Genomic DNA, 13,313 nt, shown 5'->3' on the forward strand with positions numbered 1-13,313 from the left:
AGTCAATGGACTTTTTCTATAGTTAAAAGTGAAGTGCTGAGTGGTGTAGGCTACATAAATAGATCTGCTACTCTCTTATGTTGGAATTCTGTGAGAGTACTATGATGGGTAGAATAAGGAACCTAAGCTGGTAAATTCTATTTTAGTTTTAGTAGTGGATAAATTAATTCCCAAAGCTGTCAAAACAAGGAATGGTTGACTTGCGGTACATATTCAGACTACTTTTCTCCAGGTAACTCATTTCCCAAAGAGTTTAGTGGTTTCTATAGAGAGAAGAAGGCAGGTTCTTCCTGTTAAGGACCAAAGTCTATCTTCTAATTTGCATTTGTCTCATATTGAGACTTTTATTTAGTCCTTTACTTTAAGATCCTATTTTTCAACCCTACCTCAGTCATGTGGTTGCCCAAAGCCAAGCACCTCCTCCAGTAGAGCTTGTATGTATTATAATCCAGGATACTTCTTCCTTTTCCAATTTCTTCTCTTGATGCACATCAACTTTCTGTCTTCCAGGTAATATTTAAATTTCTCATGAGAGGTAATTACTACCTATACTCCTAGCTCTCTGCTCTTTCCTTTCATATGTTTATTTTTTTTAATAAATTGTGATGCTTTTATTTCAAAACCATCATGAGAGGGATGGGAGGCAATTGTGGGATAACGTACATATGCAACAGAAATATAGTATCTTACCTCTATGCAATTTATTTTTAAGGCTTTTTAAAAAAATCTGCATCATATTTACCCATCAAACTGAGTATTTTCTAGAGTTCGTCCTGATGTCTCTTCCATAGAGTAGTATTAGTTACTTATACATTGCCATGTATTCTATACTCTTGTCCCAACACTTGTAAACAGTTCATTTTATTTGTTCAGCTGTTTATCATCTCCTAAATCACCTCTGTACCTTAACTCCATGGTCTTGCACATTTTGGTGTAGCTGCTCAACTAATATTTGTAGAAGAAAAAGACGGAAGCTATTGAGATAACCTTTAAGAGTCTTAGGGTTTCTTCTACACGAATATTTCTGAGATTTTTTTAAAACTCTTTATTTCTAAATTAAAGTTTAAAATACCCAGAAATGCAGCAGTGGTAGTCAGTAGACACTATGTTGAAAACAAACTTGTGGGTAGGGAAACTCCAGAGGGAAAAACTAGGAGAGAGCAAGAGAAGGGGTGACATGGTCCAAAAAGAAATTTACTCATTACTTGACTTGTAATTGTAACCACTCTGTACATTACCTTTATAATAGCAGTAAAGAAATATTAGATTAAATTTTTAAAAAGTTTGAAATATGATAACACATCTTTAGTTAGAGAAGGTTGCATATTGAAAGGGTTTTTTTTTTTAATAGCTTCATTGTAGGCAACATATTCATCAGCTGTTTTGGATAAGTCTATCATTCTTTTTTTGTAGTTCATTTTATTTATTTACTTTTAGTGCATTTGGAATTGTTATTGTAAAGGTGATGTTCAGAGAAGTTATAGTTATTTAAGTCAGATTGAGTGCTTTTCTTTTTAAACAATGCCAACCCTTCCCTATGCTCTTCCAGTTTTTCTATGGGTTCCTTCATTTGTGGTAGCTAGCATGTTCCTATAAATCTACAAGTAAACACACACTGGATGGTTAAAAAATATACACTGGGACATTATAAATTATACAGGTCTAGGTATTTTCACACAGTGAGATCAAAAGAGGATATTCTTAGGAGAGGAACACAAAAGTACATTAGTTATGTGCATCTGATCAAATAAAATAATATTTATCAAGCTGGGCACTGGTGGCTCAGGCCTGTAATCCTACCTACTCAGGAGACTGAGATCTGAGGATCAGGGTTCTAAGTCAGCCTGGAAAGGAAACTCCATGAGACTCTTACTCTCCAGTAAACTACTCAAAAGAGCCAGAAGTGGTGCTGTGGCTCAAGTGGTAGGCACTCGCCTTGAGCAAAAGAAGCTCAGGGACAGCACCCAGGCCCGGAGTTCAAGTTCCAGGACTAGCAAAATAATAATAATAATAATAATAATAATAGTAGTAGTAGTAGTAGTAGTAGTAGTAGTAGTAACAATAATTATTATTATTATCAAAATGAACTCCAGGAAATGGAAACAAGAGGGTTTTTTTTCCCCCATTGGTGTTTTTGTTTTCTTTACCTTTTGTCTTGTTTATCTGTCTTTGGGAAGGTAAGAGAGGGGAACACAGAAATGGTGAACCAATGTAGCAGTGATACTCACAAGACCCTATGTTGAAAATGAACTATACAACTTGTGGTAGGAACGGGAGGGAAAATGTCTATTATTACTAGCAGAGGGGAAACGTCTATTATTAATTATTAGCCTAGCTTTGTAGACACTGATTCTTTTGAATGGAAGTGAATTAATTGTTACTCATGATAGCCATAACAAATTATTTAATGAGAAGAATGGAAAAAGAATTATTGACATCCATTTTTAACCAAGCATGACCTAGATAACATAAAATATTGTTTTAAAAGAGAAATTTTAAAATAAATGTTCTCCTAATTTCTGTTTGTCAAAGCATTTCAAACAAGCCATTAGGAGCCATAAGGTTCATTTTTTTATTCTCTTTACCTAACACTTGACCATTAAGGAGTTGAGATGAAAAGAAGGAGATACGGCTGCTAGTTTCTCTTTCCAGTGTTGTTAGAATAGCAAAATATGAAATCCAAAACACAGCCTGAAAAGAATGTTTAAATGTAGATTCAAATTTGCTAAAATTAATACAATAGAAAAGCATGAATTACAGACATAAAAGCATAAGGAGTAAAGGAAACCTTGACTAAAGGTGGCCATATCAAACATTCTTTGCTTAAAGTACCTTGCCAGATTCTGAGTAGTGCTTTGATTTGAGCTTTTTGTATGTAACAGATTTTAGTACAAGTTACTACAGTTCTTTCTGAATAATATAGGTCATGAGGAGTTCATTTGTAGGTGTGGCAGCTATACAACTTTGGGAGATTGTCTTTAATAGATCCATTTCATTAATTGTCATGAATTTTTTTATTAACAAAACCAGTACATCAGGTTTAGCCAGCTTAACACTGTTCTCATAGTTGTTATCTTTATTGTCAGAAAGAATATTGTGAAAATAGGGAATTACTGCATATATTTTAACCCTTGATTAAACAGACAAATGGCATTATCCATGAATAATAACTTAGGGGCATATTATCAAGTTGACATAGAGTGTTTCAGTTGCGTAACTCCCATTAACTTTAAAGCTTTGTGCTTTAATTTCAGTGTCTTCCAGTTAGGAATAATGCCAGAACTGTCTGTTAGGAACTCTGAGTTAATGTGATTAATGTCAAGTATCAGGATGTTCATTCTCTCTTCCTTAAGCTTTACTCCTTAGGTATTTTCAGTTAAATGGCCTTCTAAGGAATTGCCTCTCGAAAACCAGGCAGTGGTGTTAAGCAGCAGCAGTAATGGATAGGAAAGCAAATGTTAGCATATGTGTTTTATTTACCAGTGAAAGAAGTTTCCTTTAGTTCTCATCTGATGATATTTACTATTAAATCATGCAAGAAATATTAAAACTATGTTTTCTGTAAGAAAAATCTTCCTTAAACTAGTGACAATTTTATCATTATGTATACCCCTTGTCTATTCCATCTCAAAGTGAGAAGAATTTTTTCTTTCTTCTTATGGGATAATTAATAGCATCAATTATCTTCATATAAATGGTTTAATGGATTTCTGGTTAGATCTCAGGCTAGGCTTTCTACTTCACAAAGAGGGAAGCTTAACTTGGTAAGATATCAGATGACAACCATTTTGGAGCCATCCAATACAATGAGAGAAGATTTCTAAGATAAAAGGTCCTGAGTGGGCATCTATCAAAAACTGATTTACAGGAGAGAATGGGTTGAGAGGAATGGGGGAGAAAGATGAAAGGAATGATAACTGATCATGATGCATTGTACTTATAAATGGACACATTGAATTGTAACCCCTTTGTACAACTACCTAAATATAATAAAATATAATTCTAAAAATTAAAAATAAATGGTTTAATGCATGAAAAAATACCAGTGGTTTTCTCAAGATCCCATAATTAATTTTCAACATAGTACATTATAGAATTTAGAATTTGTTTTAAGGTTCATTGTACTTGATAAAAGATTGGTCATTAAAAATTTTAAAGCTTAAGAGTCTTAGGAAAATGATGGGTTTTGTGGGTTTATTTTATTTTATTGTAAAGGTGCTGTACAGAGGGGTTACAGTTGAGTAAGGCAATGAGTACATTTCTCGTTGAGCATTTTTACACCTTCCCTTGTCCTCCCACTATCGCTTCCATCCCCTACTTCTACCATTCCTCCCGCCCCCACCCCGCCCAAAGTTGTAAAGTTCATTTCTAATATACTGTCTTATGGGTATCATTGTTGCAATGGGTCATCCTGTGTCCTTGTTTCATCGTTTTGTTATTCCACTTCCCCTCCCCAAATTAGACAAATGTACATACAAGGTGCTGGGTACCAAAATCAAGTAGTGACAACAGGGGATATACCATAGAGGGAAGAACATGCAAAGGAAACAAAAAAAAATCACATAGAACATTAAAAACAACAACAACAAAGAAAGACCTCCAAGCTATGGACATTTCATTTCACTTAATGTCATCTTATATGGTCATATGTACATAGCTTTTGAACTTTTCTGCTCATCTGATAAAATTATCCTAGACGTATACTAATTATTGCTGATGAGGGAAACTCTGGGACCTATTTTTCTTTGGGTCTGGCTTACTTCACTTAATATGATCTTTTCCAAGTCAGGAAAATCATGTTTTGAAAAATAAAATATCACCTTTGGAAGAAGGTATGTAATGGTTGGCATCCTGGTTCAATCATTTACTTTCTTGACTCTGAGTAAATTACGTAGTTTCCTTAGCTCCTTTTTCCACATTTTTAAAAGCAATTGTAACTACCTTTGAGGATCATTGAACAGATTAGATATAATGTAAGTGCCCACAGAAGGCACTTTAAATAAAACCAGTTAAATTTCTTTTTACCTATGGTTTAGAATCAGATCTAGAGAAGTAGAACAGGAATAGAAGTGTATGGTTTATTAGCTACAGAAATGGAATTGGAATCTATGGTATTCTAATACAAGTCAGTGTTCTTGCATGTGAAATGTTACCTTTCAGATGGTGAATTTGTCTGAGATAGGTAGTTACTTCTTAGTTCTTCACTTTCTTTCTTTTCTTTTGTCTTCTGTAAGAAATGAGAGGCGAGTGAGAGAGACCAATATGAGCTCAAAGCGTTATTGGGGGGCAGACCTGTTGGGCTGTTCCAAGCAGGAATGGAGACAGCATCCATGGAAAGGTGTGGACTGAATTTAAACAACATTTTAGGGGGGTAGTCACATGGGTCACATTAGGTGGACTATGGGAATTTGAGGGTAGAGTCAGTTCTGAGAAGAAGTGTTATGAAGGTGGTATATAGACTACACATTCCGAAAAGGAGTTGCAATTGGGGCAGGAATTTGTACATCACACTGGAAAAACAGTACAACATCAGGGAAATAGAAAACTAACAGATTTTTGTAAACAGGTAGGGATACAGAGTGGAGCCATAGTCGGCAAGCTGACTCAGACCTTGGATTCTCAAAATTCAGGATTTGAACGTATGTCGTTGAAGGCCAAATCCTTGACTTTCTAATTTTGGGAGCGGGGGTGGCTTGTAGTGGTACTGAGGATTGAACTCAGAGCTTTGCACTTGCTAAACAAATACTCTTCCACTTGGTGTACACCTTCAGACCTTTTTTGTGTTGGTTATTTTCAAGATGGAATTTTTTTTTTAATGCCAGAACACCTGAACTTTGAGCCTTGTGCCTTCCCGTGGCCCTGGGGTAACAGGTTCAGGTCACTGTACCCAGCCATTGTGGTTCCCCCATAGCTAAGATAATAGTTGTGTCTCATTTTGTCCAGCCATTGATTGGGAAAGGGTCTCAGAAGCTTTGTTTTGCTTAGGCTGGCCTTGAACTACAATCCACAGATCTCTATCTCCCAAATAGCTAGCATTAGAGGCTTAAGCCACTGTGCCCAGCAGAATCCTCAATTTTTTAAATGAGTGTATGATTCAAACCATCTCCTTTTTAAAAAATAAGGAATATTATTGGTTTTTAACTCAACCTCAAGAGAGGTTTGCAAACAGCCATTATCAGAATCAGCATGTGAGTCTAGTTAGCAAGGAATGACCATAAACAACAAGATCCCTCTGGCCTGAATCTGACTCCAAATTCCTTACTCCAGCTAGAGTACAGGCTTTGGGATGATCTTCCCTTGGGCCAATCTTCATTGAAGTCTTGATGTGAATCTCTCATTTCCCATGCTATCTAGGTAGTCCACAACTGGGTTGTAGGGTTGTATAGTGTTGACAGTTACATAAAGCTTTATTTATTTTTTTTTAAATTGTATTTTATTTTATTTGAGAACATACTGTACAAAGGGGCTACAATTACATGGGCAGGATAATGGATACATTTCTTACCAAGCATTGCAGCCTCCTCCTTTGTTTACCCTTCACTTCCCTTCCCCGCCTCCCCCCTCCCCCCACCCAATTTTACCCCCCTCCCCCCACCCAATTATACCCCCCTCCCCCCCCCCCACCGGCATTGTAAAGCTGGTTTTGACATGACATTTTGTACTTCTCATTGTTGCAACAGGTCCACCTGAATCCTTAAACGACTTGTTTGTTCCCATCTACTCCACATGTTATACTGACATCAAATATAGTGAAAACGGGGGTTACACTGTGGGGGAGGGACATACAAAGCAACAAAGAAATAATCTTATAAATGCATTAGAAATACATGCATGAAAGAAACGAAAACATTAAAATACATATTTAAGGGTTCATTTTCCTAGCATCACATTATCTGACCTTTTCCGCTTGACTCATACCTATACTAGATATTGCAAATAAGGGAAACCATGGGACCTATGCTTCTTTGGGCCTGGCTTACTTCACTTAATATAATTTTTTCCAAACCTTTCCATTTCCTAACAAATGGGGAAATGTCATTCTTTCTGATGGAGGCATAGAATTCCATTGTGTATATATACCACATTTTCTTGATCCATTCATCTACTGAGGGGCATCTGGGTTGGTTCCATATCTTAGCTATGGTAAGTAATGCTGCAATAAAAAAAATATGGAACGCTTCACGAATTTGCGTGTCATCCTTGCGCAGGGGCCATGCTAATCTTCTCTGTATCGTTCCAATTTTAGTATATGTGCTGCCGAAGCGAGCACATAAAGCTTTATTTTTGCAAGAGTTTTTTTTCATATTTATATGAAAGAACAACTATGTGAAGTAAGTAGTACCATCTGTCTTACAAATGAAAAATCTAGACTTCTATTTTAAAAATTGCCCAAAGTTATACAAACATTTAGTGCAAAAGCACAGATTTTTACTACAAACTTCATATTCTTTCACTTCTCAATCACAGCTCACAATTTCTTACTGACAGTTGATAAGAGAAATGTCCTATGATGAAAGCATAGAGAAATTATATAAAGTGTAATGTTGTACGAAACCTGCCATCATCTAAGGTATCTATATATAAACATGTATCATGTGGTATAAAAATAAATGAAATAAAGTACAGGAATGAAGGTCTCAATATTATGAAAAATGTTATGAGAAAGGCATTGTTAGGTGATTTCATCATCTTTGCTTAATCAGTAGATGTGGCCTATTGATAAAGTCAAGAAGTAAAGTAAACCAGTGTGTGAAGTTTTTGCCAGTGTAATAAGTCATACTATTTTAAATCAAACCATAAATGCACACTAAAATTAGGACAAAAACTGTAACATTGTAAGCATATAAACTAATTACATAGCTTTTTGTTACTATGATTAAGGATTATACATTATACATGGTTATATGTGCAATGCTTTTCTATAATTGGCAGCACAGTAGGTTTGATTACAGCAAAATTCCTACAAATATGTAATTCATTGTGCTGTGATGTCAACGTGGCTACAATGTCACTTAGCAATAGAAATTTATCATCTCTTATATGATGAGAGAATCACCATATATGCAGTCTATCATTGATGAAATGTTGCATGTAGTGTGATTGTAGCATCATAACATTGACAATGGAATAAATCATTCATAGTTCTTAGCCCACAATATTATTGTTTATTTCATTTAAAATTCCAGGATAAAGACAGTATCACCTCAAAAATCTTAATATGATTTTATTGTAATTATCTTTTAGCAATTTTTATTATAATAATTATTCTATAGATCTTCATTTATTGCCTTCTTTCCTATGTGTAACATTCACCTACCTTCTGATCACTCCAAAATACAGACATGCAGGTATGTTTACTTCCCTGCCCTCCCCTCTCCCTTGTCTAGTTTCAGCTTTACTATCAAAATTATTCGTTGGGCCTTTCTGCTTAATGTTTCCTGGATAGCCCAATTTATGTCTAATACTAAAAGCAGCAATTTCCTTATAAAACTGCTCTTCCTTCTGAATGCCTATGAGTCAGAAAATTCCATCAATTTCCTTTCTTAAGTATTTTTAACCTTATCTTCTCTTTTCCACAATTAAAATTACCTTGTTGAGGTCTTTACTAAACCTTACTTGAATTAGTGAAATAGTTTCTAAATTACTGAATTCGTTTCCTAAATCATTTCTCTCTGGTTAACCTTATATTTTCCTGTCATGTGCTTAAGGTCACACCAGCACCAGACTGTTTGTATTTACACATAATTGGTCTTGCTTCTGTTTCATTCACCCTTTTCAGTGCCAAGTGAGATGTGCTTGTCTCCTATAGAGGTGTATTCTCATTATCTGTCTTCTCAGCTACACATTGATTTTCTTAATGCAAGGATGTTCTTTATTATGCTTGGTATATTAAGACATGTTTCTTTTTCTTTTTTAACTAAGTAGTTGAAAAAGGAGTTGTCATTTAACAATCAGTTTCTGAATTCAGTGCATCTTGATCAATGTCACCCCATTCAACATTCTCATCTATTCCTCCTCTACCCATCCTTTTCCTCACTTTTCTTAATTTAGTAGAATATATATTGAATTATTGACTGCATTCTTCCCCTGTTCTCTTCTTCACTCATCTCCCCCTTTCCCCTTGATTCTACCTCACCCCTTTCAAGTCCCTGCTTCCTTGTGTTTATTTTGTTGAACTTTAACTTTCCCTTTCTAAGGAATTCTACTCTTTGAGATCTCCCTTGTCTCTACCATATTTCAGTTAATACTTTATTGTATACTTACATACTACCCTACATATTTACTTACGAGTTCATAAGCTAAATGTAGCTTCCATATGTAAGGGAAAGCATGCGTACTTCACCTCTCTGGGCCTAACTTCCTTCATATAACATAATTTTTCTAGGTCTTTACATTTCTTTACAAATGGTATAACATTCTTTCTAATGGGTGAGTAAAATTCCATATATATATACATACACATATATAGATATAGATATAGATATATTACATTTTTGGAAATGGGTATTTTTTAAGTTCCTGGGCTTTAGAAATTTGCTCTTACTTATGAAAATGACATATTTTATTGAAAATATAGTTCATTGTGATATCAGTAATCTCCTTAATAGCTCAAATTGGTAGGTTTATAAAATTGGATAGCTTTATTCAATCATAGTTTTCATATTAAAATAATTAAGCTGGGCACTGGTGGCTCATGCCTGTAATCCTAGCCACTAAGAAGCCTGAGATCTGAGGATCATGGTGAAGCCAGCTCATGCAGAAAAGTTTGTAAAACTTTAGTTAACCAGTGAAAAGCTAGTAGGGAGGGTCTGGCTCACATGGTATAGTGCCAGCCTTGAGAGAAATAGCTAAGGGAGAGCTCCCTGCCCCTGAGTTCAGGACCCAGAAACAGCACACAAAAATAAATTTAAAAATTACTTAATTAATCACATAATATTCTGTCCATTATGTTTTAAGAAATTATAAAAACTAGGTAATGCTAACAACATTTTAAGCAAATTCTTGCCTCATTAATATTCAATATAGGAAAAGATACTTATTTCCTTCTGCATAATGTTAATGTTGTTAGGGTTTTTTTGTGAACACCCTACACACATGGCAGAAACAAATAGAGTGAAATAAATAATATATATCTATTTCCACTTCCTTGCCCATCTAAATTTACTTCCTTTCATATTATTTCTGTATTAAATCTTTCAAATAACAGTTATTTACTTGAGCATGACAAAATTTACTTGAGCAAGACAAAATACATATTTCCCAAAGTAAATAGATATTGTTAAATGATATCTACTGATAGTACATTTCCCAGGTAAAGAACCAATTATAGGCTGAACTATCTTTACACTTCTATTGTGGGACAGTTCTAAACATAATAGAAACTTACTAAATGAAAATTAATATCATGTAGCTTTGAAATTTTCAGATAAAGGAAATAAAGTTTCTTTATTAAAATGCCCCTAATATGACAGGATATTCAGCTACAGTGTCATCTTGCCCTAATTTATTTTTTCTGTCTAAAGCTAGATAAATATTATAAGTACGATAAAATTTTTCTTATGAAATTTCAATTAAGTTTAAATGTATCTTTAAATTGGTTTGTTTGTTTTTATAATTACTACTTTAAAGACAGGTATATTCATTGTATTTGTGACTCCCAAGCATAACCTTCTACAAACAGTAATTACCAAAACATCCATAAAGATAATCATCTAAATTGTGATGTAAAGATAAATCATAAGCTACAGTTATGATTTAATTCTTTAATACAAGCAAATTTAAGCTTATTCTACTTTTTTCTCTTAATATAGGATCTTGGAAAATAAGTACTTATTCATGGAAATTTAGTTTACTGAGTCTTCTAGGAATTACTATAATTCTTAAAATTGTAATTAATTTTTATATAATATTTGGGCATATCTTAAAAATTTTTAAAGAACATATACTTTGTTGACAGAACATTTATTTTAGAGCAACACAATGTAAAAAGAAGACTCGGAGGAAAAATATAAAATTTGAGATAAATAAATCATTGGGTTTTTTTTAATCTACAATTAGCATCTTGGAGCCTTGATATAGAATGCATATAGGAAATTGATGAGTTGTCAGAGCCTCATGAACAGAAGTGTCCAGAAAGGGATTGTATCTGCCAACTGTTTTCTTCCTGAAGCTTGATAAACTTTATTCGGAAAGTTCCATGAGTTAGTATCTTGTTCTATCCCTAGTACCTAGAACAATGTCAAAGTTGATACTCTGTATATATTAGATGAGTGAATGACAGTGATCATGTTCTCAACCAGACTGAAACATTTTCCCACATTGACTTCTCAGAAATCATATAATAAAATTTTTCCTGGATATCAAGATATAGTTCTTAGAGAAATGAGTACTTTATTTTTCCCACTTTAACAAATATTTCCCTCAACCACATTACAAAGATCCAAAAGTTTCTCTTTAGAACTAGCCGTATTTGCAAGTCCATAAAAGTTAAATATTTTCAACAATGGTCTTTTCCTACCACCATGCTAATGTATATGACCTTTTCTAGTTTGAACATCCTTTATTTTTAAAGTCTCAGCTAAGTGAAGTCCCCATGATCCCTCTCTCAGTCTGGGTCGGGTAATCCTATTATATGCTCTCACTGATTTGTTATGCTTGTTCTTCAAACAAGACAATTTCAGAGTTTAGAATTAAATCATGTATAATATCACACTATATATTATCTAATAGTAGATATTAACTTGCTGATGGAGTATAGTTGAACTGTTTGTCTTTGCACTCACAATTGTTAATCACAAACTCTTTTTTAATTTTCTGCTTATGACCAGCTATTTCATTAGCTGTTTACTCCATTTACATTTTTCTAGTCACATGACTAATTACTTACCTGTGCAAGATGAGTTAACTGCCATCATATTTTCAGCTTACTACTGTGAGGTTCTTATGGGCATTTTAGACTAGAGGCCTAAACATGTGCCTGCTGGGCTGCCTTTAGTTCCAGTTTGACCTGTGTCCTGGGAAAAAAAAACTTGAGAATTAGGAAAATGCATAACGTTTCAGAGATCAATATCATTGTAGACATGTTTTTAAGAGGCACAAGCCAGAAATACCAGTTTTAAATCATCTCTATGCGATCTGTTTAAACTTCAATATATTATAAATCAAACTCTTCTTAAAGTTGGAGCATAATGTCTTGTCCTTTCAAAATATACAATATTATTAATATATAATATTATTAATCCACTGGGAAGATTTTTGGGAAAAAATTAGCATTTAGTCAATCAGTAAAATCTTAAAAATTAACTTCAGAGGTTTCTGACAGTAAAAAGCTGTTTTTCTTCTATACACCATCTGTGATAGACCCCCCCCAAAATGTATAAGCATTTTTTTCAGTCCACTATGAAGTAAAATAAATAGACAAGCTCCATATCACCAAATTCAATGTTACTACCTCAAACCTGGCATATTTGTGACATGTTTGTATTCTGAAAACTTAACTTCTATAAACACTTCATTTTCAGTCTCAGTCCTTTTTATGTAGTATGCATCTTGAAGAGTCATTGAGTACAGTGTTTGGAGTCATGAGCTTTTATTTAATACTTAGGAAAATAATTGTGACTTTTTTATAGTTGAACCATTAAGATTCATTGTCAATCACTGAATATATATATAAAATGATTCTCTGGCAAGTGTGAAAAAGGAAATGTGTTCACTTCCCTTACGTCAGTATAATGAAAAAAATTCAGCTTTGGAGGTGTGGCTTCAGCTTGAAACCCAGAGTTTAAATCATAGTATTCTCAAAAAACAAAAACAAAAAGAAAGGAAAATAACTGAAGAAATATTCTCATAAAATTTAAGTCTTTAGGGACTTCATTTAAAAAATAAATGTTTTTCTGCCTTGCCAGTGGGCCATAAATGTAAAAGATAAATAAATCCAGATAGTTTTTTGGTTTTGGATTTTGTTTTTGCTTTTAGTTTATTTGGTGCTGGTCCTGGGGCTTGAACTCAGAGTCTGGGTACTTCCCTAAGCTTTTTTGCTCTGCCACTTGAGCTATATCTCTACTTCCTGCTTTTTTATACTTAATTGTAGATAAGAGTCTCAGAGAGTTTCCTGACCTGGCTGGCTACAAACTGCAGTCCTCAGATCTCAGAATCCTGAGTATTGGATTACAGGAGTGAGCCACTGCTGCCCAACAGTTCTATGTTGTTGTTGGTTCTCACTCAAGATAAAACTCACACTTAAAAAATTAAATGTGTAAAACTTAATCATTTCTGTGTTGAATAAAGAACAGAACTTCAAATGTCTTCTGATT

The 13,313-nt window shown here is 34.0% G+C and overlaps 1 protein-coding gene and 1 non-coding gene across 5 annotated transcripts in view; one reads left to right on the top strand and one right to left on the bottom strand.

The window, feature by feature from the left end:
- The window catches only part of Mipol1 (mirror-image polydactyly 1), a 298,080-nt gene that overhangs the window by 227,324 nt on the left and 57,443 nt on the right, over nucleotides 1–13,313 (top strand). The window lies entirely within an intron of this gene.
- On the bottom strand, nucleotides 7,164–7,270 carry LOC138835582 (U6 spliceosomal RNA). Its single transcript, XR_011374659.1, has one exon. It is a non-coding gene; the product is annotated as a U6 spliceosomal RNA (small nuclear RNA).

This window comes from Dipodomys merriami, unplaced genomic scaffold (genome assembly GCF_024711535.1).
Source record: "Dipodomys merriami isolate MVZ:Mamm:240054 unplaced genomic scaffold, mDipMer1.0.p SCAF_1, whole genome shotgun sequence".
NCBI classification, from domain to species: domain Eukaryota; kingdom Metazoa; phylum Chordata; class Mammalia; order Rodentia; family Heteromyidae; genus Dipodomys; species Dipodomys merriami.